This window comes from Passer domesticus, chromosome 2 (genome assembly GCF_036417665.1).
Source record: "Passer domesticus isolate bPasDom1 chromosome 2, bPasDom1.hap1, whole genome shotgun sequence".
Classification (NCBI taxonomy): domain Eukaryota; kingdom Metazoa; phylum Chordata; class Aves; order Passeriformes; family Passeridae; genus Passer; species Passer domesticus.
The window spans coordinates 18,268,673-18,296,576 of NC_087475.1; the positions used below are offsets into that span (position 1 = coordinate 18,268,673).

Here is a 27,904-nt window from a genome sequence, read left to right on the forward strand (position 1 = left end):
GTTTTCCCACATCTTTTCACCATTTGGGAACTGTGACAGTCATATGACTGCTCTCCTCTGAATCATACTGACTGCTGACAAAATAATAGTGGTAGCATGTGTGAGTTATTCATTACAGGCTATTAACAAAGATGATAGGCTCAGCAAAAGGAGTATGCAAACAGTGCTAGTTTTCTTCTCCTCCCTTCTCTACTTCCCTGGGAGAAATGAAGTTTTAAACAGTGGAAAGAAAAATCAATGCAAGGATTTAAAATCCCAAATAGTTCTAAATTTGAGCATTTACTTATTGCCAAGTCTCGTTTATTTTGAGGTTTGGTTGTGGTTTTTTTCAGTATTTTATTTTCTGCATTCTAGGCATGCCATTGGGTAAGGACAAGGTGAACATCAGCATGTAGCAGGAGTTTCTAGCCAAGAAAATCCTCCCAGGGAAAAAGCAAGAGTAGGAGGTTTGATGCTGCTGTTTAATCACGGTAATTATTGCTTTAAGGAGGTGATACTACTTAGATCTTTTCTGTGACCCTCATGTTTGTGGTATGTGAAAAACTTATCCCATGAATATATGGAGAAATCCCTAATTGGTAGGTGCACGACGGCAGCTGTATGTTTGCAAAGCGCTTGGCTGGAGCAGAGGCTGCCCAGCGCCGGGTTTGTGTCAGTGCTGCTCCTGCCTCCAGTCCTGCGTTCGCAAAGCCCTGGCGCTTAACTCTGGTATTTAGGTCAGAGGCACAGGTTGGTAACGCAGTCTCAGGTTAACTAATCCTCCTCCTCATTGTCTAAATGGGGAGGCGGTGACTCGTGAGCCGGGCTGTGATCCTCGCCTGGCAGAGAGGGAGAAGGGCAAGGCTTTGAAGCGAGTCCTTGGAAACAGCGGGCGCTGCCTCTGTGCCTGCCCCTTCCCTCTCCCCGGAGCCCCAGTTACAGTTTCGAACTGAACACGTCTGCTTTTGTAATCCTGCCTTTGAAATGTTCTCAAGCATGAGGGGAAATGCAGAAGCTGCCAAAAACTTCCAAAATTTATGGCTGGTGGGAGTCTGCTGTTTCTGTGAAGTCTGTACTATTCCCTCTGCACAGGCTCTGCTGACTGTATTTTCATGCTTCTCTCTTTCCCTCGCCTCAGTGATCAAATAGTGAAAACCAGAACCACAATCACTTATAAAATGAAAAAAAAAAGGCAAAAAATCACTTTGCCATGCTCTTTCCTGTACGAAACAGGTATATGTTCTTTTCCAAACTGCTGAATCACAGAATCTACACATAGAAGTCATGAACAAGCTAGGTGAAATTTTCAAGTGCTGCAAGTAATTATGCAACACAGAAAAAAGCATTTCCTCTCCACAGCCCTGACCTGAGCTCTCTATGAGCTCTTCATGACTGTTTATGTTGATAAGCTGCACAGGGTTTTTTGTTCACTTTATAAGATCTCTGAAGTTAAGACTCATTCATACTTCTACTTGTTGTTAACAGATTTTAATACTGCCTACAGCATTTTAAGTTTTTGCTTTAATTTTGCCTTTTCTCAACCTCACTTAGGAAAATCCAGCACTTGTTGGACAGGTAGGTATACTACTAGGATTGCTTAATTCTATTTAGATATGAGTTGTTAACACACAAAGAAAGGACTGAATTTCTGGAGGGTTTATCAGAATCCCCCCCTTTTTTTTTTAAAGTAGTATGAAACCTTCTAATTATCAAATCATCCAGATGTGTCTGAATGCAGATAGTATAGCAGCTGTTTTAATGAACCCAAATCAGCTGCATAAGATAGTTACATCAGAGAAAGAAAAGAAAATTGTTACACTGGAGTTACATGTATTTTCCAACACAAATGTAAGGAGAAATAATACAAGATAGGCTAGTTCAGCAATCTTCCCTGTTTAACAGCTTCTGTTTTTTTGTCAGCATAAGGTAGAATAGTCCAGGGGAGCAGCTGTTGGATTTGAAGATTCCATGTCCTTTCTTAGAATATACAGTGTCTGTGAGAAATAATTCTCATTTGTGATCACACTCATTAGATTATGAATTCTTCCCCAAGCTGGAGAGTCAATGTAGCTGTCATGTTGTACATAGGAGTGGCCTTTTCAACATCCAAAGGCTGTCTGTGGATTAATGACAGGAAGGTAAACACAACCACCACCCTATGGAGAACAGCAGTTGTGACCTCAACAGGAGCAGAGCTGAAATGACGCATTCCTGTGCGGAGTAATAGCTGATGACTTAATCCTGATTTCCTCACTGGGATTGATTTCCCTAATGATGTCCCTGTTTTCAAAGTACATAATTTCTATTTAGTTATTCAGAATTTGTGTTGTGATTGTTTTACTAAAACACTCAAGAATTTTATAATTTCAGTTTACTCCATAATTTACCAGCCACTTGGACAGACGAGTGCATGTGTAAATGCAGAAATGAAAAAAAAAAAATGTTCCTAAGGCACTATATTTATTTATTCACTTACTTTTGCAGTGTATAGTATGCCAATGCAAAGTGCCTCAATAGTATACACCAACCATCCAATAAATGTGATTTTTTTTTAGCTACAGATCAGATTTTAGTAATTTTCTGGAAAGAATGTATCAGTTTTGTTCATTTCAAAGTAGCTTAATTTTTAAACATTTGCTCTGAATGTATATAGACCATATATATGACCCAGTGTGTAAAATCCATCATACTTTATTACTGGGGCGTTTTCCTTCAGAAAGAAATGGCTAATTTTAAAACTTTTCCTTATATTCTGTAGGACAGGGATAATGAAGTAGATTTGGCAGAAATAATCAAATAGGTTGAATAAATGATCCCTGCTTATTGCTTTTTCCTCAAAGATGGATATATTATCTTGTGAAGTTATAACTAAATAATCAAGTAAAATAACATTAATTGTATAATTTAAAAAAAAATATGAAAAGGCTTGGGGAAAGAATAAATCTCCTCTATTTTCCCGCCAAAGAGGCAGTAATTTGTTCAAACTGGTATATTTTCTCCATAAATTGGCATGTTATAATCTAAAAGAAGATAAAGAAAAGAGGAGCCCTGTCGTGTTGAAATTGATTTTTTCTACAATATGTATTTTTTTCTTATTGGCTTGAAAACACTCGGAATGAATTTAATTCTTCAACAATCCACATTAACCTTCTATAAATTAGTAGCATGTCTAAACAAGTAACACATTAACAATATGAATGATCCAGGATCTGAATGGTTTAACTGACTGCAGATAGCCTGAGGTTAGAGTAATTATTCCCTTAACACCATCTGAATTGCTTTTCTTATTTTCCTTGAAATTATTAAGAATTTGTTGCATATCAACCCACTCATACACATGTTGAGTCTGCCCAGTGATGCAGCTCATCCATGGAGAGCTCCCTTCTCACACTGCTGTGTGCCATTCCTGAGCCATCACCTTGCCCAGTACTGTCGCCATGATATTTTCTGAAAAATCCTTTTGCCAGGATTTTCTCTGAGAAGCTGAGGAGCCTCAGGAAAGACACATAAACAATAACTATCTGCTGCTGTGGAATGCAACAGGTGCAGCTTCCATTGGTCCATGTGGATTGTTTTCACTCAATGACCAATCACAGCCACGTGTGTCAAGGTTGTGAGCAGTCACAGGATTTTGTTATCCTTCCTTTCTTTTCCTTTCCAGCCTTCTGAAGGATCCATTCTCTCTATTCTTTTTAGTATAGTTTTAGTACATCATTTTAATACAGTATAATATCATAATATAATAAATAAGCCTTCTGAAACATGGAGTCAAGATTCTCATCTCTTCCCTCGTCCTGGGACCCTCAAACACAGCCATACAGTGCTAGTTCTCATGCCTTCCTAACATGGATTTTTCAACCTGCCCCATGTACCCCCATGCCAGTCTTGCAGCTGTACACCTAAAAAATTTAGAATCTTCTCTTCTAAATAAGAATCTGACTTTTCAGCATTTTGTTTTCATTTGCTGTGAGGTGTTGGTTCATCTGTATACAGCCCTAACTGCTCTTTCCCTCTGCAAGTCAATTTTTAAACTTGGAATCAGTGCAATGCATCGTGCTCTCCACTGCCTTCCCTTCCCCCACCCTGAACTAATTTTTATACCTCTTACACTTTTTAGCTTAAACCTCATACAAGACAGTTGTGAGGCTTCCTGAGAACTTCCAAGGTCTGCACATCCCTGTCATGATTCAGAACCTGCTTTTATTTTTTTGTCTTAGCAGGGGAGTTAGTGGGTTTCACAGATTCATAAATGCTCTACTCCTCTGCCCAGCCTTTTATCAGCCATTAGTGTAATTTTTTGGTAGGTACGACTTGGATGCCTTTCTGAAATAGTAAAGGCAGGGAAGTAATAAATTCTAAACAGAGCAATAAATTCAGGCTTACATTTATTCTGCAGTTAGTCACTCAAATGTTTATTTGAGTCTCTATTCCTACTTACTTATTTTATATTTACATTGTCAACAGATGTGGTGCTTTGATTTTATTTGAAATTGTTTGCAGTAAAGCTGGCCAATAATGTACCCATATTCAACAAGGTAACACTGTACATCTTTTGTAGTCTTTGATAATGATATTTCAGGCTGTATATCTTCATGGCAAACTGCACATTTTGAAGATTGACTGAACAAATACTAAAATACCTCTGCTTTGAATGCCAAAGGTGTGCTAAAAATCAAAACTTGATTTCAGTTGTGAACTATGAGAATCCATTAAAGTTAGATTTAATTTCAGAGCAATGAAACACCACTTCTTCTTCAGGTTATAGTAGAAATACTTTATGGGGTCTTTTTCCATTCTAGGTTCAAGTTCTTCTAATATCATACCAAAGACACAAAAACATGCTTAGGAGTTCATGTTTCCACCTTCTATCAGAAATTTTAGAGACACAAAGAGTAGCTTGAAAGCTAAATAGTATTTGCAGATATTCAAACAAACATCTCCAGAAGGAATTACCAAATTATTTTAAGTATGCCAACCAAAACATAAGGAGTTCTTTGTGCATTACCCTTCCACTCAAAAATCACCATCATCCTTGTGACAGTGCTATCAAGTGAGAAAGTGACACTGCAATAATGAATGTAGTTAAGCTACATGAGCTATCTTATGAGTCTGAAAGATGAAGAAAAGAAACATTTGGCCACCAGCAAGTTAGCTGTAGGGTACCTTGAGGTGATTTTGATGATTTGTGAGACTGCAATTTGGGAATCAGCTTCTTTGCTTTGCAGCATTCTTTATATACTTTATCTGTGGTCTTGGGCAGATAGTGATGTTAGTACAGAATCTGTTATTTAGCTTAAGAAGTTTTACAAGACAGCTGATTCTGATAAAATGCTTCAAAGGGATCTGTTGGTTCTAAACAATGTTGTTACTTCAGATTACTTACTAAAAAAAATTATCAGCAGTTTCTTATACATTTGAACAGGGTTTACTCTTCCCTTATCACTGTAGAATTCTTATTTTTATTGCAGGTGATGTGTGTTGATTTACCTCACCTTTGTGCTGGAATCCCTTCCCACTCTGTTCTGAGTCAGAGCAAATCTTACCTCAGTAAACTGTGCTGAGCTTCTCATTTCTAACATCCTGCCATTACAAAAATGTTTGCAAAATAGTGTTTTATGGAAGGAAGAAAAGAGTTGAATTTGTATTGTCTTAAAAACACGAATGTATCACTAAAGAAAAATGAACTTCCATTTGATACCTGAAAAATGAAATATTATTTCCAAAATCAGAAGTTATTTCAATATATTATTTGAAATCGGCAAAATTCGAATACTACAAATTCTAAATCAAATAACCATCAAATACTCTTGGAGGGGAAAAAAATGTGTTTAAATCTCCCTTTGGCATTTAGTTACTTTTAGCCTACAGCATGTCTGCTGATTAATAATCATTGGTGGACTAAGATGCCAATCAGTGAAAGCACATCTGTCTGCAGCTGGCCCCTGGGAATTCGTAAAATTGGAGGTGATGCCGTGAGGGTGTTTGTGTCTGTGCACAGGGGATGTCTTAAAACTGCACAGAGAATTTTTAAGACAGCCTTTCCAGAGAATTCTGTGCTCTCTGGGAGGGCTCCCCGTGAGTCTGCTCTCGGTGGCCCTGGGGATGCTGTGTGTCCCCAGCCCCGGGGTGGCCCTGGCTGCAGTGCAGTGGCAGTCGCGGCCGGAGGCAGTGCCCCAGGGGATGCGGAAGCAGAAATAGCTCTTCTGCATGTATAAATAGTTCCACACGCTGCTCCAGTGACGGTGGCAGGGGACTACACTGCTGGTTTATTTATATCTCTGGAAGTGCCTCGAGCTTCGTAACAGCGTATCAGGCTTGTGCTGTGAGTTATTTTGATTGTTTTATCCCTGAACACAATCTGATTTATAAAAATCCTTGTTTTTCTCTATCAGTCTCAGTTTCTTGCCTACAGTGATAGCTACCAAATAAACTTTACCAAATTTTGGAGCAGATCCCAGTTTGGGAGTACTTTTGCTTTTACAGAGTAAGAACTGTGTGTTGATTCATCTGATGGCACACAGAGGACCAGGACACACCGGCCTGGACACCCCCATCTTTCCAGCTGCTGCCAGGCTAGGGATGACCCAGAGACTTTGTGATTCAGACCTGAAGCAAAAAAAAAAAAAAAAAAAAAAAAAAAAAGAGGTGGGCGTAGATGTATCTTTGTTAGATGTATCTTTGCAACACTGAAAAATAAACATCTCCATTTCCAGTTTGAACAGGGAAGGCCACCGACTGACTTTTTGCACCCAGTAGCTGATGGATCTGTTTCTGAAGCACTCGGCTGCCAGTGGGTGCGTGCAGGTGGCAGATTGCAGAGCAGACACGTCAGGAAGGCAATATTTTAGACATCATGATTGGAAATTGGCCGTGTTCCTGTGATGATTAGGATGCAGCAGGAATTGTTGTGGTGAGTAGGTCAATGCATTGGTCTCATGCAGGTGTCTCACCTTTAGATGGACCTCCTGTTTCAATTCTTGCTTTTTGCCAGAGAAAGAGTCCTGCACAAGGGAGGTAAAGCAGTGTGTAGCAAATAATAATAATTCTGCAATTTTACTAACTCAGCAATTGGTGTTCATGCCCTGACTGCATATGTTAGAAAATGGGTGATGATGATGGAGGCAAGGGAAATAAATGGCTCAATAAAAGATTTGTCGCCACTTTTTTTGAGAAACAACCTCCTCCTTTGATAAAAACCAGGTTTCTTTATAACATGTGCATTATGGCAGTAGCATTTCTGATGGAAACTGAGGGGCTGTTCTTTTAAAGCATACTTGTTCAGGTCAATAAATACACAGTGACTTACATCCAGAAGTACAATTTTTGCAAATATTAGGGAAAGGGACATCCCAGCAATCATATACCTACAGATGACTGTATAGGGAAATACTGATAGGAGCTATGTTCTTTTAAGTCTTTGCTTGTACTTTGCTGCTCAGTACAAAATTCCCAAGTTTCTATATTAGAGATGAGGTAAGGTGAATTTCTGTATAGAAAAGATGTTTAGTTCCCTCATAGCATTTTATTTGCCCATTTCTTTCCTCTATGCTTTCACAATAATTTAAAGTTTGATTGTTTTTTCCTAGTAAGAACTGCCAGACCTGAAGTTAAAACAGAAAAACTTCTCATCCCCTTTCCTTTCTGCTTAGAAGTAATTCTAGAAGCAAAGTGAAGGAGGCAGTTTGTGATTAGTTTTTCTTCTTTTCAAAGAGCAGACAAAGCATACTTTTTCTTTCTAAAAGATTTTTTTCTTCCTTGATTTTGTCCTTCAAATGACAAACAAAACTTGATCTCTCTCTTTTTAATGCTTTGCTGGAACCAGGGGGCACCTCATTATACACTGAATTCATACCTTCACAGACCACAAGGGCTCAGCAGCACTCACCTTTGTGTCAGCATGAAGCAGTGGCTTGTCCAACAGAAGGGAAGGGGGGAACTTGCCCAGTTGTTTCCTAACTGGTAGGGCCTGTTTCACTGTGGTCTGGCTGCATTTGGTGAGCTACAATTTTACAGCCCTTTGAGTCTGGTGAGGAGTGACCAAGACAGATCTGCGGGAGGGAGGAAGGGAGGAAGGGAGGAAGGGAGGAAGGGAGGAAGGGAGGAAGGGAGGAAGGGAGGAAGGGAGGAAGGGAGGAAGGGAGGAAGGGAGGAAGGGAGGAAGGGAGGAAGGGAGGAAGGGAGGAAGGAAGGAAGGAAGGAAGGAAGGAAGGAAGGAAGGAAGGAAGGAAGGAAGGAAGGAAGGAAGGAAGGAAGGAAGGAAGGAAGGAAGGAAGGAAGGAAGGAAGGAAGGAAGGAAGGAAGGAAGGAAGGAAGGAAGGAAGGAAGGAAGGAAGGAAGGTCCAACCCAACCTGTACAGGAGCAGCATCACAGACTGACGTGGTCTCTGCAGCTATGTCTGTATGGGGCCATCCAGGGGCACCCAGGGGATGGGTCAGCACAGCAGCCCAGTGGTTGTTTGCTTTTCCATAGTTTGTGTGAGCCTAAGGGTGAGATGAACAATGTACCTGGATCCCACCTGCGCAGTGGGATGATGCCTGGTACACAGCCACAAGACTAATAGTCACTATTCTCATAATAAAAAGCTTATCCTAAGATTAGCCTTAATAACACTACTTATCATCAAGCACCTTACAGTAATCTTTAAGCATTTTAATGACATATGTATATTTATTCTAGAATTTTTATAAACCTATATCTAGCACTCACCTGCACTCTTATTTCTGTCACTGATCTGCTGCTAACATTTCATTACCATGTATAAAATACAAAATTCCCTTTCATTTAGCATCCAAAATTGAACTCTTCCAACACATCCAAATGCCACCCAGTGATTACAGCAGGAATTGCACTTATGGCTTACACTGCTGTATTGCATGCAACAAACTGGCTGCTGGAATAATTTTTAAAGATGGATAATTTATCTTTGTGCTTCAAGAACTCTGTTATAACATCAACACTTACTGGGACTAAATAAATTTCTTAGCTCCTCATTAGAACACCATACAGTTATGAAACATCCTTTAATGTTCTTGGGATTCATTTTCCCAAAGAAAATGCTTCTCAGTCCATTTAAACTATAGTTTTTATAGGTAGCATTTCCCAAGATGCCTCTTGATGTGTTGCAATAGACAGAATGGAGAACCAGCTGGATAACATGGGACATTTGCTTTACCTCCTACATAGGTGACATTTTGCCATTTCTGAAAATCCACCCAGAATTCTGTTATAGAAGAGCACGGTATTTTCGCTTGTGTACTCCTTAACTATATTTATGTTTTTTGTGTGCTTTCTCCAGTGTTGTGTCATTCTGTTTGGAGATGTAATGTGAAGACAGAATCCATTTTGTTAAGAGAAAATGCTTTGTTTTGCCTGCTATGATTTCCTACCAGGAGTTCCCTTGCAGGCTTCTGCACTCTCAAACCTGCATTTTTTTAACCAAATTTCCCCCTATTGGATACCAGCTAGGACCATTTCCTCTGGGGATCAGCCCTGTGGGCTCACCTGCATCCATGGGGAGTGTGTTAGTGCAGTGCTGGAGCTCCTGCAGGGAGCCAAACCTCCCCTGGACTGGGACCCACGGGTGCATGGTGTGACTCTCAGCCCCGAGAGAGGAGGGACTGTGCAGCCCAGGGCTTGGAGCCACCTGCCTGGCACCCCACAGGCTGTGTCCCCTGGAGAGCAGGAAAGCATCAGGGGCTTGGCTGTGCCCAGGGAAAGGCGCTGTGGGGAGCAGGACAGAGGCAGAACTCTGCATGGCACCGTCCAGCACGGCCAGCATGGGGTCACAGCCCTCCTGCTGAGACAGGGCAGCGTGAGGAGCCCCATTGCACCAAGCCTTGTGCTAAGAGTCAAACCTGTGATGCAATTTTCCCCCCTTGCACAGCTTTCTGCAATGCTTTACTAGTCACAACCTGATAGCTTGCCCTGGAATACAAATTAATGAATGTACAGAGTGGCTGCTGTGATGCCAACAAGTCCAGGACTTCTCCAGGTGTAAAACACCAACCCTGTTCCTCTCTTGGTGTGAGAAGTGCTTTTGAAAGCTGTATCTGATGGCATTTGACTCTTTGCTTGGTCTCTCTCAATGCACCACTGTTCCTGATGCAATTTCCTGTTGCTCTGGACTAATTTCTCTTGCACTGACCCACAGGAAGATGTTAAGAAAGGAATTATTCATCCACCTTTGTACATATTTGAGCTCTGAATGGTAAAGATTGTAAACAAACACAATAACTTCTCTAAATAAACTAGTACCCAGAAGGCAGTAGAAGCTTTCCAGCAACAGAACAAAAGGTGCAAACTCATCAAATAAACAGCACAGACTTTAAAAGAAACATAAATGATTCCTTCAAACTAATTTTTATATTTATATCATTAATCACATAAAGAATAGAGAAAAATTACTTATTGTTCATTCTGGCCAAACTTTTCTCTGTGCAATTTGTGTCATGTTTTTGAAGTTATAAGAAGAGAGAATCTGGCCTTTCATGTTGATAGTGTGCATGTGCTAAGAGCAGAAACAAAGGATTTATCAAAGATGACCAGTACACTGTACATGTATTATTGGCAATTTTTTTTTTTAGTGGAGATGTCTCTATAGAAGACTAAAAGGCAATTGTGATTAAAGCTTCTGAAATGCTGGTTTCCTTTTAAATGGTGCAGTAAAAAGAGAAAAAAAAAATCATTTTTACAGGAGTCCGTAGTCACTTATAAGAGAGCTGATCTCACCCAACGGACTGTGAATTTGATAATTAACCAGAAACAGGCAGGTTCATCATTCTGTAATGAGCTGCCTGCAAAACCATCTGATGAATAAAGGCTGTCAAACAGAATCTCTTGGCATGGCACATCCACCTGCAGGGCTTACTACAGATGGCATGACAGTGTCTGACCATCTGATTCAGTCAAGAGAGGCCAAGGAAAAAGTGATGTGTGCTCCAAACAAAATTTTCTAATTCTTCAGATGCTGCAGCAACAAATGATAGAATTTCTATATCCACAACTGAATTTCAGGGTAGGGAGGGAAACACAGTCTCAGTCCAGTGTTAGAAGCAAAACACATCATAAAACACCAAAATTACATATGCATTATTTAATACCATTACTGGAGAGGATGCAGTGGTGGAGAAAAAGCTACTATAAAAGGATGAAGTGGAATCCCAGAGCATTTGTAATATCTACCTTCCCTGTGGCACAGACTGGCATACATACAACTACCCACTATTTGTTGCAATTTGTTCAATTCAAAGCTATTTTCACCCTTTTTAAAAGGCCTGCCCAGTAGTCTTTACTCAAAAGAAAACTGTAAATGATAGTTTCTGAAGGCTGGAGCTCCATTCATGCAATAATACAGACCTGAGTTGTACAGTGACAATTTTCAGTTTGCAAGGCTGTGTTGCAGGGCTGAAGGCACCACAGATGTTAAAGCTTTATGGTGCTTACAGGGTACCATGCAGTGCATAAAGCCAATTGGACAGAATGACAGGGTGATAAAGAAACATATCTTTCCTTTCTTCAAACCAAACTAAAGCAAAGCATGCTCTGGCTACCATTCAACCCTCTCTCTCCAGGTGAAGAGTTTCACTAGCTCTTAGCCCAAGTGAGTCACAGAGAGCTGGCCCCAGGCAAGCCATACAAATATCCAGGGAGAGCCCACCATGGCCTTGTGCATTTGGCCACGTGGATTTGCAGGATCAGGTGCAGGTGTGAGGTTCCCAGGGCCCACTGCTTCCAGAGGTGAGGAAGCTGCTTGGCAAAGAGCCCAGCTGTCTCTGCTCAGCCATGGGGGCTGCACCACTCAGAGGGAACAAGGGGCTGCTCTGCAGAGACCCTCATTTAGTAAGGCTCAGCATAGCTCCAAGTACTTGTGCACATACTCAAATTTCTTTCAATATAAAGTGCTTCTCCTCATCAGCTGTCAAAGGTCTGGCACAGGCCAGGGCAGATCACCTGCTGCCACAGACCACAAGACAGTTTTTCCTGGGCCATTTAGGCAGAATGTGAGCCAGGTGCACAGCTGAGCCTGTCACCTCTGTGCTTGCATTGAGCCTCATCTCAGGTGGGGAGTCTGCCTGGAGCCCAGGAGAGCCCAAGGGGTGGGGAGATCTGTAATAGAAACATGAAGGTTGGCAGGAACAGAGAATGAATGAGCACCAGAAGAACTGGCAGAACAAAGGGTTAAGTGCATAGATGCTCCCCTCAAAAACACACTTTCCAGCAGTAAAATGGAAGCAAGGGTGATTGTACCAAGCCCAGAAGACCTGCACTGAAAGACCCCAGGCCAGAAGACTCCCCAGCAGACCCTTCATTCTAACAATAGGAGAGTGGCATCGACATGGCAACAGATCCCATATAACATTGCATATGTGCTTTTTCCATTAGCCCACAAGGGAATTTTTCCAAACAAAAAAAAAAAAAAAAAAAGACACAATGAGCAGCAACCTGGCCTAAAAGGATTAAATACCTGAAATTAACAATGCTCATATGAGACACTGCCCCATAAGAGATTATAGCTCCTAATAGCTATGAGATCTGTCCAAAATGAGATTTTGTGTGGCCCTTGAGAAGAACTCCAGGAAAAAATAGAGGCCTTGGCAGCCTGTGTTCTTTGTCCTTAGTGCCATACACAAGTGGGCCAAGTCAGACATCTTGTTGCTTGTACATATGTGGAATGAGGGAATGTGTGAATAAAGAGTTTAAAGGAATGGCTCTGAACATTGATTTTTCTCACAGATATTTGTAAATAAGTATCACCTCCCACTCCATCATATCCTACACCAGGTTTTGTACCACTGGTTTCCATCCAAGAATACACACCTGCCCAGGTTTAATAAACCTGCTGTCTCCCAGGCAGGCTGGGTATGGCTGAGTTGTTCCTGTGGTGCTTTGCCCAGTTGTAGGGACCATGTGCCAGCAGCCATGTCTGGCTCTGTGTGTGGTGAGCTTGGGTTTGGTAAGCTTGGTCCAGGTGTCTCACCAAGCTGGAATGGCACATCTGTTTCCCAAGGCACTGTTAGAAACAACACAGTCATGTTCACACCTAATAAACATGACTCTGCATGAGATGCCTCTGATGGAACTTGTGCATCACTGGTGCCAAGGGATGGGTATTTGGGATGAGATCAGATACCCTACTTTCATTTTCTCTGGGGCATGATTTCCTGACCAGTGAAGGACACTGGCATGCAGAAGGCAGGAATAGTGCCTGATGTTCTTGTTCCACACCTGTGGGATGTCCCAGAGAGGGCTGTCAGCAATATGTTGACCTGCTGAATCCCTTAATGGTCTATGATTATTGATTAACTCCTTACAGACCCACTTGCTGCACTTTGTAAGGGCAAACAAAGAAGAGATTGACATTTTTGTTGTTGATGATATAGTTGGTATCTTCATTTCAAGGTAATTGAGACTAATCTTGCAATGACTAAAGAAAATATTTCCCATTTCCCCAGTACCAGCACATACAGGACACATGACACATGCCTGCAGTGGTCACACCATCTGTCTTGAATATAATTTAATTTGAAGAATTTCATATGTGCAGCAGTAAACAGTGCACTATGTTATTTGACTGAACTCACAAACCGTCAGTTTAAATGTATTTTAAGTTTGTTTTTTTTTTTTTTTTTTTTACATTTGAGATAGTTTAATTATGAAGGTTAGGACCAGCACTACAGGCAAGGTTAAAATGAATTCTGTACTCAAAACCTCTAATTTTCTTTGTATGTGCCCTTCCCAAATGACATCAGTTGTATTTTCTAAGACTTTACAAATTAAACATAGTGATTAGAAATTAAAATGAATTCATATTAGTATGCCAGAGCACGTAAAAACTAATGTACAAATTTTTTGTGCCTGTGCCCTTTATCTCCCTAGCAAAAGCACAGAGTTATCTCTTGCTTTGTACATGGCAGCAGCATTATAAAGCACTCCCCCATTCCCCCAAACTGAACTCAAACCAACTGTGTTTACTCACAAAACATGAAGCCTGCAAGCCACACAAACCCTGCCATGGCACCTGGTCTCCAAACCAGGATCACAGAATGGATCAGGTTGGAAGGGACCACAGTGGCTCCTCCCTGCTCGAGCAGGGTGATCCCAGAGCACATGGCAGAGGATTGCATCCTGAAAGTTCTTGAATATCTCCATGAGAGAGACTCCACACCAGCTCCAGGCAACCTGTTCCAGTGCTCAGTCACCTGCACATTAAAAAGTTCTTGGTCATGTTCAGGTGGAACTTCCTGTACATTTGTTTCTGTCCATTGCATCTTGTCCTATTTATTGCTCAACACACCAAAGTCCCCTCTCAGACATCTCTTGCAGAGCCTGAACAGGCTCAGCTGTCTCAACCTATCCTTGAAAGAGAAATGCTCCAGTCCTTTAATCACCTCTGCTGCTCTCCACTGACCCCACTCCTGGATCTCAGTGTCTGTACTGAGGAGCCCAGAACTGGACACAGCACTCCAGGTGATTCTCACCAGGGCTGGTGCAGAGGGGCAGGGTCAGCTCCTATGACCTGCTGCAAAAGCTCCTCCTGACGCACCCCAGGATTCCATGGCCTTTCTTGTCCACAGGGACACACTGCTGGCTCATGGACAGCTTATTCTCCACCAAGACTCTCAGGTTCTTCCCTGCAGAGCTGCTTTCCAGCAGCTTGGCCCCCAGCCTGTGCTGGTGCCTGGGGTTGTTCCCCCTTGGGTGCAGAACCCTGCACTTGCCCTTGCTGAACTTCACTGGACCAAAGCCCCACTGGAGGTGTCATAAAGCATTTCGAGTGCTGAGCACACAGCACAGAGGTGCAGCTCACACATATGGAAGATTTATTTCCATATGAATGCCCTTTGGAAAGAGCAGTGATCATTTGCAGCTGCTCTTCTGCATAAGCAACAATCCCTCGGACACCCCAGATCAATGGTCACTGTAGTTTGCTAAAAGAGAGGACATTTCCCCAAACATTTGCCTCTGCACTCAGCAGAGGTGAAGCACACAGCTCTAAGTGGGGGCCATTTCCAGGAGCACCTCTGATGCCATTCTTGGGTCATGTCTACAGAAAGCTTCTGTAAGGACTTGTATTTACGACCAGTCTTGAATGTGCAAAAAAAAGAAAAGGTTGGTGAGTAGAAGAGGGGCCAGAACAAATTAGCCCCGCTATAGGTGCAGCCACCAGGCTGACCCCAAAACAAATCTGCCAGCCCAGACTAGGCTCCCACAGAAGCCACCTCCAGGTCACCCTGGGACCTTCCAGGACCCTCCAGGAGGCTAAGCAATTCATTCTATGATACAAGGAATAAGAAATGGCCTCTTCTGAAAAAAACCCTCATTTTTTTGTGTAAGATCATTTTGAGTTGAAGAAGTAATGTCAAAACCAAATGTTGAGCCATTTCTGAAAATCATGAGATAATTGTATCTTCTCTGGAGAAGAGGAAAAAGTGAGACTAGAAATATGGGATGTGTACAAGAGAAGTTGAGAGGTAGTACAGCTTAACAGAAAGCTGTTTGTCAGGACTGGTGCCATAAAGCCATACAGTGTCATGAGCTGCTCCAGGAGACCAGGCAGCTGTCCATCCAGGTAGTCTTGTGCTTCTTGTTTCTTTAGCATTGACTTGAAATGAACATTCTGGTTATTTATTTTTAATGTTTTCCCCTCAAGGTGTCACTGCAGGGTAGACTTAAGGCTATTTACAGGAACCAGCTGAGTATTCTCATTCCTGAAATTGTTTCCCTTTCTTTGAGATAAAACATTGACTATAAACACTTTGGGTAAATAATGCATGGTTTGAAGGTAATGCAACATCTCTGTGTAATGTCCATGTCCCTCATGTTACTCTTCTTCAATTTACTTCTTTGTGTTTTCTCCATCTTGGTCTAGCTCATCTGGGAAGAGGAAGACTTGTGAATTTCTAAGGCATTGGATTTAAACCTGTCTAAAAGCAGCTGTCTTGCTGCTTGAAGAGAAAAGCAGATTTGAGATATCACATGTCCTTCTTGTTCATGCAGTAGGGCTGCTGCCTGCAGTGAGCTATTGACTGCCCTCTCCAGGAGCCCTTTAATTTTCTGTCAAAGTCCTAAATCCAAGAGGCTATCAGCACTACCTCTTTACCTGGCATTGAAGGTGGTCAAAGGCTTAGGGAGAACAACACAGGCTTACTTAGAGTGATTGCCTCTTTGCTGAAAAGGCATTGAGATGGACTCTTTTTTCATTATTTCATCTTCAAGTGGTGCCATTGGTAGGACCCTTCAGTAGCCTGTCAAAGGAAAAATCAGTTATTCTACTGGTGAGGAGAAATAAGGTTTTATACTTGTAGACCTTCCCTGCTTTACAGTAATTTCAGTTTCCTTGTCTGTCCCTTGTGAGAGCTCAGTCTGGGGGCAAGATACCTGCCAGTTGTGCAGCAAGCAATTGTTACAAGTATGTGTTATACCTGAAGTCTGCCTAACTCTTCATCAGGGAGATGAAGGGATTATTTTTTTCCCATGAGATCTTAGTTTTCACGTATCTTTTACAGTATTTTAAACACAGGCCTTACCACCACATTTGATTGCAGTTAGCCAGAGGGATCAAAAGCTGGGATTCTCAGGCATCATTTTCTTAGGACACCAAGCTGCTGCATAAAAAGATCCAGTAGATGAACTCAGGAAGTTCCTTCTAGTATGACTCAGATCATGTAAAATCAGTTATCTACTTGCTCATATACGGGTTGCAGAGGTATGTGAGAAGAGGTAAGTATCTTATATATAGGAACTAGTTAATTTATTAACTTACTAAAGCATTCTCTATAAAGGAGCTAGTACTCTATTGGCATGGAAGTGAATGGGAGTCTGCTAGTACTTGGGTTGGTACCTGCTCAGGCCGTGGTTATTCCATGTCCTATACATAATGCATCCAGCTGCTGGGGACAAGTGTCTTCATCACAGATGGTGCTTGCCAAAATATTCACCTCATCTTTAGCACATGCAGTGATAGAGCCAATTAGCCATGGGAGCTGGCCAGCCTTGGTCTCCATTGCTTCATGCATGTCAACATCAAATGTGTCTTGTTGGGAGAAGATAGTTGTCACTCGTGATTTTCATTCCATTCTTGTCTTGTAGATATTTTGATTCCAGGCTTGCTTGAATTTTTTTCCCTGTCCACCTGCTTAGCCAAGCACACAATGAGTGGGAGCAAAAATTTTGTTTCTTACCTTTCCTCTTCCCCTGACTGCATTTTGTCTTGCACCTTCATCTCTTTCTTGTGACACTGTTGTTGACAATGATAAGATACTAACATTGCTACTTTTGCTGTCAGGATGTCAGAGCACTCTCAGAAAAGTGATTGGATCAACAGTGGGTATTATGGGGGGAATCTGAATTAAGGCATGCTGGGCTGATGCACAGAGAGATATGAAATGAGGGGTTATTATGCTGAACATCTCCACTTGTGATGCAGTTGTGATGTTTTAAGCCAGCCGCTGTGATCTAATTACATTCACTAACTATATTAAGAGAGTGTTTTAAGAGTGGTAATTCAATCACTCTGAAGTCAGAAAATATCAGCATTTAGGTTATCTCTGCAATCCTGAATGCATGTTATACAACAGTCTCCAATTACTTTCTTTTAAATATATTTTGAAAATCACCTTCTAAACTGAAATCTAAACACAAGAATAGGATTTGGAGGCTGCTCCAGGATGTGGGCTGAAGTCTTCCCTGTGGCTGCTATCTTAGCTCTTTGGATGTAAATGCTAGCGAGGATTACTTCACACCCCCCAGTTCACACCCCCGACAGCTTTCAGATACCTCCAGCTACCACTTTTCTCACCCTCTGGCTCTGTTCTCTCAAGTACCATTACTCTTGTTCAGCAGGACAGGGGTGTACTGAGCCCAACTGCTCCTACCTGCACACTTCTGTTCAGTGGACACTCATCAGGATTTCTCCCTGCTGCCTTTCCACATACAGGCACCTTCTGTGGCAGGTGGACTTTGCAGTACACTGGGTTTTTGTGAAATTTGGTTGCTGCCTGGTAAAAGGCCAGAAATGAAGAATGGAAATCCCTTGGTGTGCAGAGTCTGGAACCTGGACTGGCCCACAGTGATGAGTCTAGAAGGGCAGGCACCACCAGACCAAGAAGGCATCAATGTGCAAATCATTCAGAGGAAAAATCATCAGAGATTACTCCCCCTGAACCCACAAAGTTTATGTCTAAATTGCAGTCACAGCTGTGATTGCTTTATGTGCTGGCATATCCAAGCAGGGTTAACCTCACTAATTCAATAATAGTGGCAAGTTCAAGCAATTCAACACTGGTACGAGGTGCTGCTCAATCACAGTAACAGCAGCAGTGCAGATACAGCAACAATAACCTCTCTGTGCTGTTCCCAGGCAGCCAGGCTCTCGGATGACTCTGACAGCTTGGAGTCACCAGATCATGGGTTTCAGTGCATTGTTATCATACCTGTCCACTACATCAAAGCTCACTCCTATGTGCACTACACCAAGTGCCTTGGATTTTGTCACAGGTGTAAGAAGCAGCCTAATTTAAGAGGGCCATATATCATTTAACTGTCCCTGACTATGCTTATAGCAAAACAAATGTAAATACTGATAATAAATTAGATAAATTATTATTTCATTTCCTCAGGCATGGCTGAATGCTCTTTTTCAGTAAGATACAACTGTGTGAAAAATTTGAGTAATCTAGCCCATTGTTTTGTCAAGCTCATAAGAGCCAACCACTATGAAGTAACTTGTTCTGAATGTGAATTTAAAAAAAAAAAGGAAAATTAAAAATATTAATTTGTGAACAGAAAAGCATCCTAACTCATGAAAACTCAATATTTCTCTGGGGAGAAAACATGTATTAGATTTTTAAATAAAGTCCGTCAGAGCAACCCAGACTTAGACCGCAAGGTAAAGTAAGGATGGTTTTTCTTTTCCAAAAATAAAGGCAGAGTTACCCAGAGTTACTGAGTTACCCAGAATTGTTCCACTCTTCAGCACTCAGGAAAGTGCAGATATTGAGGTCTGGAGAACACAGACATCACCTTGTACTCTAGGATGTATAATTTTCTTCCAATTTTACTTGCCCTGCTTAATGCTGTGTGCCAATTCATGATATATTGATTCAACTTATAGAAGTAATCTTTTTTTCCAGTTCATTTAAATTATAGTTTAGACTGTACATGCTTGAAGGAGATGTCCATAAATTATGTCAGCTTTCAGTAAGTCTACATTAAAAATGCAAAGTAAATCAAAAGTGCTAACTAATTTTTGTTTAATTATTGATTTAAGCTTACTCTGCTTTGGAAAATGTAATTACAAAAGCTGAATTTGGCCAGATCTACAGAGGGTTATATGGATTCATGTGGTAATGGAAAGAATTCAGTCTCCTAGATCAATTATGAAAATGTGTCCTTTGACAGTGGCTCCAAAGAAGTCATCCAACAGCATTTCAGAGCCTGTTTGTCCTTCTAGCCATTCTCCAAAGGACAGCAAGCATCAAGGAGTTTCTGGGTTCTCTCCAACGTGGTATCTCACTGAAATACCAACGAGGGCGACGCTTTTTGAATTAAAAGGAGGTCAGTTAGGTATTGACCTGAAATGAATGCATGAATTCCCTATACATAAATTATACCTTCCTGACTGCCTATTTATTACCCTCAGAGGCTGTTTTACTTTTCCTCTATACCCAAATATTAACTTCTACAGCAGAATAGGGGAGGGAAAGAGACACTACTGAAAGCATCTCTGCCATCTTCAAACCTCTGAAGTACAGAAGGAAAGAGTCCCAGGTACTGACATGAAAGAAGGCCCTAAATAAGGATTGCAGTTTAAATTGGGATTATTCAAATGGATCCTGCATGTTGCCCAAGAAGCAGACAACCCCTGAGGCTTTATACACCTGGGAATCAACCAGTAAATCATGATGAAATGCACTGAAACCATGATCTGAGTCCCAAGTTGTCTGAGTCATCTGAGAGCCTGGCTGCCTGGAGAACAGCATGGAGAGGTTATTGTTGGTATATCTGCATTGCTGTTGTTATTGTGATTAAGCTTGTATCAGTATTGAATTGCTTGAACTTGCCACTATTATTGAATTAGTGAGGTTAACCCTGCTTGGAGAGATTGCTTGGAGAGATGTTTTTACCAGTTTGCTCCTATCCATAATGTTTCCTATGACATCATCTTGCCAGATCAGCAGGTTAAAAAGTCTTAAAAAAAAATTTTTAAATGTAACCTTTTCAGACTACCAAAATATGAATTCAGATTTCTTTAATGACTGCCATAGTACTATTGAAGGTTAAATTTTTTAGTCCTAAGATTTCAATGCTTATAAAATAAAAATTATTTGTTGATACATTATTGAAGGAAAATATGGAGTTTTCAGGAGGACTTAAAAGATTTGTTGAGGGATTGTGAAACAATTTCTGGATAACCCAAATTTGTGGTTTTGAATGATGGCAGCCTCAGTGTAGAAACCACAGTAGGAAGCTTTCCTTCCATTACAATTCTTCAGCTTGCCTTCTGTCAGGAAAACAGGGGGCTCTGAAGGGATTCTCTTTCCCAAATAATTTAGGTTTGCTCACAGCCCTCTTCCAATAGGAGCTGTTTGTTTTCCACTTGTTTGCACTGCTGAGCATTAGTGGGCTGAGAAGTAAGTTGGGACCATCGAGGAGCTCAGCTGCACTTGCTCTCCTCTGTCTGCTTAGCTCACCAGACCTTTGCCAATCCCAGCAATCTTTTGGCAGGGCAGTGAGAATATCAGGAATCTTTGTAAAAGGATTTGAAGGTCAGCCAGGAGAATTCAGCTGGGAGCAAATGTTGTAGAGGTCATTTGCTGCTGCAGGAATGCTTGTAACCTTCCAGGATCAACCAAGAAAATCAACCATGGGAAAATACCTGTGCTCCTTGCAACATCAGGGAGCTGAGATGTGTTTGGGTTTTTTTTAAGGCTGTACATTTGAGAGTGTTTTCATCTGTAAACCTTTATCTCATGTACTACCTAGAGGAAAGAGATTTCTGTGAGAAGATGAAATGAAGCTGATGCATCCCTGCCAGGAGTTTTCTACAAACAAAAAGCAAACGTGCTCCTGCCCTGCTTGGTCAGCAGCCGGGGAAGAAGTCTCTGCTCACCAGGCAGCTGGGGTTGTCTCCCTCCGAGCTCTGAGCCAAGAGAAAACAGCTTGCAGCCCATGTGGCACTTCAGTGTGAGCAGTAAACATCGCATTAAGGTTTGTAGGAGCCCAATAACCTGTCACTGCGGGTTTGGCAGTGCTGCCTGAGCTGCCCAGGCGACTTTGAGCCATGTGTGCACGGCAGCTGGGAGCACTTGGGGACAGCTGGCCCCTGCCCTGGGGTGCACAGGCTCAGGGAAGGGAGCAGGATGGATTGCCTGGGGCCAAGCTCTCTGTGCACCCACCTTGTGAAGGAAAGCCAAAACTGAAATATGGGGTAGCCCCCATGGGCTCAGCTGTACCCTGGCCCAAAAGGGGGAATGGTGGTGGTATCTGACATGTGCTCATGGGCCAGGGTAGTGAGGAGGAGACAAGGAGACCTGTCAGGTCCTACCTAGCCACGGGCTGGCAACCACTTCCCAAAGCACAATGGGGATTAAAAGCTACTCCTGGCACTCCACAGACTCAGTCTCTGTAAAGCTGCCCTGGGGCTGTGGCTTCACAAAAACGCATGCTTTTACCCTTTTTTCCATTTTATTTAGTAGTGCTGTTCTTTTCTTAAAATAGAGGCTCAGTTTCTTTCACAGGCCACAAGGCCTGGAAAGCTGTACAGTTCTGCCATAGCCAGGACAAGGATACCTGCAGAGAAAGGCTGGCTGAGGCGTCCTGGCTGTGTTGTTTTCCAGAGGGCTGCTGTGGAAACCTCAATCATTTCAAAAGCAACCTGTCAGACGGTTTCCTTTTTCCCCAGGGGAGGCTCCTTCTCTCTGCTGTTCAAAGCTCCATGGCCTGCCCTATGCTGACACCAGCATGTGCCACTGGGGAAAGCAGGGGTCTAAAGCACAGGAAAAGTGCAAAAACTGGTGACATGGAGAACTGTGGTAGAGCATCCCATGGCTCCTGCTAGAGGACCTAGGGACTGGTGTGACAAATATATGTATTCACAGTTCCAGGAAGGGGACAAAACTGGGATCTACACTCTGCTTGTGGGACAGTTTCTCTTTTGAACATTGATAGTCTTCTGAAAGCCTCTACTGAAATTTATTCAGAAACAATGGGGATGTGTTTTCTGGGAAGATTCTGGTGTCCTTTTTCATAGGGAATGTTAACATGGTGGAATGACCTTCTGAACTTTCCTTTTTGCTATGATACTGCTCTTAGAAAAATGTCTGACAGGCATCTTTCCCAGTTTTTTTTCTGTTAAGGCAACTTTTACAGTCCTCTTCTTACTGCTGAGCTATAAAATACAACTCACCGTGGCCCCAGGGGTTTTGGCCTCTGGTGAAAAGGCCAGGAGTCTGAAACTCAGATACTCAGAAAGCTACTCTTTGTGAGAAGAAGTAAAAAGTTGCAAGTAAGTGGCCAGGAAAAACTCCAGGTAAAAGTAGTTTGATCATAATATTCAACACTGAGATTTCCAAAAGCACTTAGTGATTTTGAATGCCTCTTCTTGGGTATTCCTGCAGAGAAGTCTTTGGAGGTCTCAGACTCTGAGAATAATATAGTGCTTAGCATTTCCTGAAAGTTATGTCTCCATTAACATATTTCAAGTGGTGCATGAAGAACAGGAGGTACTGAGAAATCACAAGGCCAAGATATTCTTTAGTGACTTGAAATGGTCAGACAAAGCATATTGTCATGCTCAGACATAGCTCTTCAAGGATTTTGAACATTTTTTTTCCTTTTTCTGAAAGAGATTAAATAATGCTATATCTGAAATCTTACACTGCACTTCAGTTGTGTCATGAAAGATAGAATTCATATTTGATATTAATGGAGCAGGTGAAACATGAAATGATATTTCTTTAATCTTTAATGAAATTTCTGGTTTTAGCATTTAGGTTGTCTGTTCAATGACACAGAAGAGCTAATAATATCACTGTTTTTGAAGAATTCATTCACTACAGGCAGCCTGATTTTCTGAATCTGTTGGAAGCTCTTTAGGTGCTCCAATGATGCATGAAAAGCATAATAATAAAAAAACTCCTTTGTCCTTGAAGCCCAGTGATCATAATTGGAAACATATAATTAAAAAAGAGGGAAAAAATTCTTACTCCTCTCTTTATTCCAGAGGAGTAAGCCACTCCTCTGGAATAAAGATGCAGTAGTTTGGAAAATAACAATTCTACAGGAATTAGCAGGAACAATGGGGTTTCAGAAACTCTTCAATCAAGTATGCTCTATAGCTTAGATAAACACCTGTATATTCAAGACCAAAAAGCTGAATGGTGCTTTCTGTAGCAAACTGCTTATTTGCTGAATGACTTTGTTTTACAACTTAACAATTGCTTTTGTAAACCCCCACGAGACAGGAAAAGTTAGTAAAGATGATGCAAGTTTCTGTGGGGAGAAACTGATTTTTTTTTTCTTATGGGGATATATAAATGAGAAAATGCTGTGGATGACAAAAAAGTTTGCTATGAGACAGAGCAGAACTAAGAGGAGGTTCCAGGGGACACACACCCATTATTCCATCTTCAGCCAGTCCCTTAGAGGCCAAAGTAGATCTTGCAGTCTCTTAAGGTCATTCAAACCTTGATTTTTCATTACTTCAGTCTAGAATTTTAATTTTTCTTTTGAGGGGCCAGTGCTGGCCTTCTTGAAACAGAAGAATATTGGAGTAGTGTCCAAAGGATGCAGTTATACATCCAAAAAATCAAAGATTCTCTCCAGTACCATTAAAGCTAGCTGGTAATGGAGATAATATAAACTTTGGCCATTCTCCCAGCTGACTGTCGTAATAATAGAAAAGCCCCTCTGAATGAGTAGCTGATACTGGGGATCTGCCAGGCAATTTTCATTAAAAACATCAATTGGTGACAACATCCTTGGAGAGGTGGAGATCTGCTTGTTTTACTCATATCACCACTGAAACGAGCAAGAGGATCCTTTCTCTCTGTTTTCAGTTCTCCTTTTGCTGTTGGGACTGTCCTGAAGTCTCTGATGTTTTTTGAGGTGTCTCCAAAATCTGCTCCCTTTTGCCTTCCAGTTACTCTTGGGGTTTTGGCACACACAGAGCTGCAGCCTCATCAGCTCACAGGGAGCCTGTGTGGCTGAGCTGGGGAGCAGCTCTCTGGGTGGTTTGGAGTTGGCAGGAAGGTTTCTTTCTCCATTTTTCTAATTTCACAGAGGACCTGGCTCACTTCTTCTGCCCAGCCTGAAGGGAGAATAGCTAGTGAAAAGGGAGGGCAGGTAGAACACCCATCCCAGGGAGTGACCAGAGGTGAGATGTGCATGATAAAATTGCAAAAGGCACCAGAGTGCAACCATGAGGTCACCTCAGGACAGCTTGAAAACTGAAGTGTGAACATTAGGGCTTGGGCAACCTTGAAGAGACAATTTGATCAAGCCATGGTGAGGAGAATAAAGCACTTGTAAAGTAGCCCCTTCCTGGCCTGCTCCAAGGGTGACCATTGCTGATGGTGGGGTCTGGGTGTCCCCTGACCCTTCTGCTGCTGCAAGGCAGCCCCTCTATGCCCTGTGGGATGTCTGGGAGGTGGGGATTGATTCCACAAGCACCAGTGCCAGGGAGACCCTCCCCAGCTGCAACAGGGGCCTCTGGTGGCCTTCTGCATTGTTGTGGCTCTTGTGCCAGCACCACACAGAGGAGAGGTTAAAGGATCCTCCCCTTGTAGTGCATGTTTCCCTTGCGATCTATTAAGATCAGCTCGAATTTTAAGTTGCAGAAAAGATGTCCATCAGTAGTAACCACAACCACATTTCCTGCTGAAGTCTTCAGATGTGACCCAGAAACCTCATCAGAGAGCACTGGGCAGAGTGCCTGCTCAGCAAAACCCACTGCAGGTACATCCCAGTACTGCCATTTACAGGATGCCTGAGCTGTGCCTCAGCTGTTTCAGATGACATACATATATATTTAATCCATGGCAGCATATTAGCAGATCAGACTTAGATTAATCAGGCTAAAGATAACTTTTGGACCTTTTCCACATCTAGGTCAGAGAAAAAGAAGGTAGATATTTATCTGTGCTACCACACTAGCTAGCATTGTATAGCAGATGAAATTTTCAGGGACATCAGTCACAGAAATACTGCAATAAGATTGAGGGAAGCAAAGTTAAAGGAGAGTGTGTGTGTGTGTGTGTGTGTGTGCTGCACAAATGAAATACAAGCTTTACAATTTGCAGAAGCTATTAATTTCCAGTGAAATTCTCTCTGCTATTATAGCAAAAAAATATGCAAATTTCCTTTATGATAAAATAACCTCCTTTGTTTTATTAGTGACATAAAACAAGTCCTGCCCACTGATATTATTGCAGAAAACTACAGACAGAATAACAGTGCAGCTGTTCAAGGAAACCTTGCTGCATGTCAGGAACAGGTCTCATGTTTTCAGCCTTGGTGATGCCTGGAATAAGTCAACCAATGCATGGGAATTAGTTCCTTTAAAAATAGATTAGGTCACATTTAGGATGTTTAATGTGAAATGTTACTGTGGGTATTAATAGAGCACTTCTTTTCTGCAAATTAAAAACTGAGCAAGTGTTAATAAATCAAAGGAAACATTAAAATGCTTTTTAGCCTCTGCCAGTGTCCCTTTGAAAAGGCCTTTGAAAGACTATTATACACACAAATTCTGATGAGAGGAAAATTTCATTGAAATTCTAAATGTTCTTTAGCAAATTCTTCAGTTCTGACCTCACTTACTGCACTTGCAACACCAGAAGGGTCAGTGATGGAACCTTTCATTGGGTAATTCAAGAAAATGAAGTCACTGGGCTACAAAGTGAGGAGCAAATGTGCCATAGCAGCAGCCAGCCAAGATGTAGCCTGAGTCCCTGCCCATATTGAAACTTTCACCATCAACCTGTAACAGCTTGACTTACATCTGAGGTCAGCATAAAAGTTTCTCTTGGTTTTGACTTGAGCCACTACAAGGAAAAATTGCCAAGAAAAAGATACTTTCTCTTTTTTTAGCTTTGCTTCTTACATGGATTAGTGGAAATTTGTGATATTCTTCCAAGCAGAAAACATGCTTTCAAAGCCCTATTACATGTAATGTAATACACATGGAAGGAGAACCCAATTTTCCTGCAGCAGGCAGCTCTTTCAGCTCTTGTTTTTTAAGCTAATGACTCAGTAACAGCCCTGCTCTTCACCCCTCCTCTGAAGAGCATCTTTGGCAGATCCCTGTTAGGAGCCTCATTGATTGTGTCCCTCATCTTCCCTGAAAGATAGAGTTCATCAGCTTATTACAGGAAAAATGCATTCACTCTCCTTTTCTAAAGGTTAATTAGCTCATCACAGACATTTGTCCATGCTGCTCTCCTTGGTCCCCCCGTAATGCAGCCATACATGTGTCCCCTTTGAACTCCAAGCAATGGCTAAGAGGAAAACTTTAACCATGCATTGGCATCTTCTTCATTGCCAGACTCTCCTGCCTTTTCACAACATCTCTGCCTGACAATGCAGAGGGAGCAGGAGGCTGTGCCTCCAGTGTGAATTAAGTCATTGGTGCTCTCATTTTCTCACTGGAAAACCCTGCTAAAGACTCTAGTTCTGCAGTGTTTCCTACAGTGGCATGTTCTTTTCTCTTTTTGCATTAACAGGAGAACAGGGAAGGTGTTGTCTGGAAACCAGGTGATAAAAATGTGATTTCCAAACATGTCCAGCCACAGGCCTGACCCTGTCATGTCAAGGGTAGCACTCTTCATCACCTCAGGGAAAATGGATTCATGCCAAAGCAAAGGTAAGGTGGAAATCTGTGAGTCCTTCAACTGCTCTGTCTAAAGCATTGTCATTAAGCACTGCTGTGGAATATACTTCCTGTGTGCACCCTCAGGGATCTTGCTGATTTTCCTGTGGAAAAAGGAGGGATGCATCCAGCTGCCATCTTCCTGGCATGGCACACACTGTCCACCATCTCCACAACAGGAATTCGCTCTGCTGGGCATCAGATTCAAGCCTTGTGATAATCTGAAGGAGCTGGTTTTGAATCATTTGTACAGCTGTTCAGAGGACTAGAGAGGATATTATATAATTTGTCCAAGTAAAATCCCATTTTTAGCACAATCAAAATGTGATCAGGATCCCTGGTATTCACTACTTTTTTCCTAATATTGCCTCACAGCATTTCTCCATAGCAAAGATAATTAATTAGCATGTTCATTTCAGTGGCAACTTAAAGAATTGAGTGTATATATTTCACAGAGTCAGTTTTCCTAATTATTATCTGAGATGCTTATTTTGACTCAATTTTCGATTCCTCCTGAGAGGAAGAGAGCTAATCCACTCTGAATATTTTCCTTCTCAAATTATTTCTAGTGCTTAGTGTTGGAAACCAATCCTTTACAAGAAACTGATCTAGAAGCTGTTGAAGAATTTTTTGCCTTCTGCTTTCAGTAAGCACTGCATTGGATTTGGAAGTAAATTGGATAGATGAGCTTTTCTGGAACTGGTGATGCTTCTCTTGTTCTGAAGCTAAGCCCTAAATTTGATGATATTTCACAATTGCCTTGCAAAATTAGGAAAGGTATCTTAAATGACAAAAATATCTTCTTTTTATCTTCCTATTAAACTAGAGAAGATTGATTTTTAATGAAAAATGTGTGAGGGGCATTTAGGGAGAAAATATGTTTCCTGCTTAGAGTATTTTCCCAGGCAGAAGTTTCTCTAGGCAGCCTTGGTTTTGGTTTTTAGTTTTCCAAAACATTTTAAGATGCAAACTTCTATGCCAAAAATCATTAGAATAAATTACTTTCAAAGTCTGGCAGAAGATAATTTTCCACAGCTACTACATTATAGATAATGAAA

General features: G+C 41.7%; 2 long non-coding RNA genes across 4 annotated transcripts; one reads left to right on the forward strand and one right to left on the reverse strand.

The window, feature by feature from the left end:
* Positions 1-1,805: 1,805 nt before the first annotated feature.
* Positions 1,806-8,240, reverse strand: LOC135295220 (uncharacterized). Its single transcript, XR_010357247.1, has 3 exons — positions 7,865-8,240; positions 6,930-6,980; positions 1,806-2,259 (listed from the first exon to the last, which is right to left on the reverse strand). It is a non-coding gene; the product is annotated as an uncharacterized LOC135295220 (long non-coding RNA).
* A 12,764-nt stretch (positions 8,241-21,004) lies between these two features.
* On the forward strand, positions 21,005-27,807 carry LOC135293464 (uncharacterized). 3 transcript variants are annotated; one of them, XR_010355581.1, is made up of 3 exons: positions 21,005-21,187; positions 26,701-26,840; positions 26,934-27,807. It is a non-coding gene; the product is annotated as an uncharacterized LOC135293464 (long non-coding RNA). The 3 variants fall into 3 exon arrangements; XR_010355582.1 differs by lacking the exon at positions 21,005-21,187 and adding an exon at positions 23,986-24,353; XR_010355583.1 differs by lacking the exon at positions 21,005-21,187 and adding an exon at positions 26,158-26,379.
* Positions 27,808-27,904: the final 97 nt, after the last annotated feature.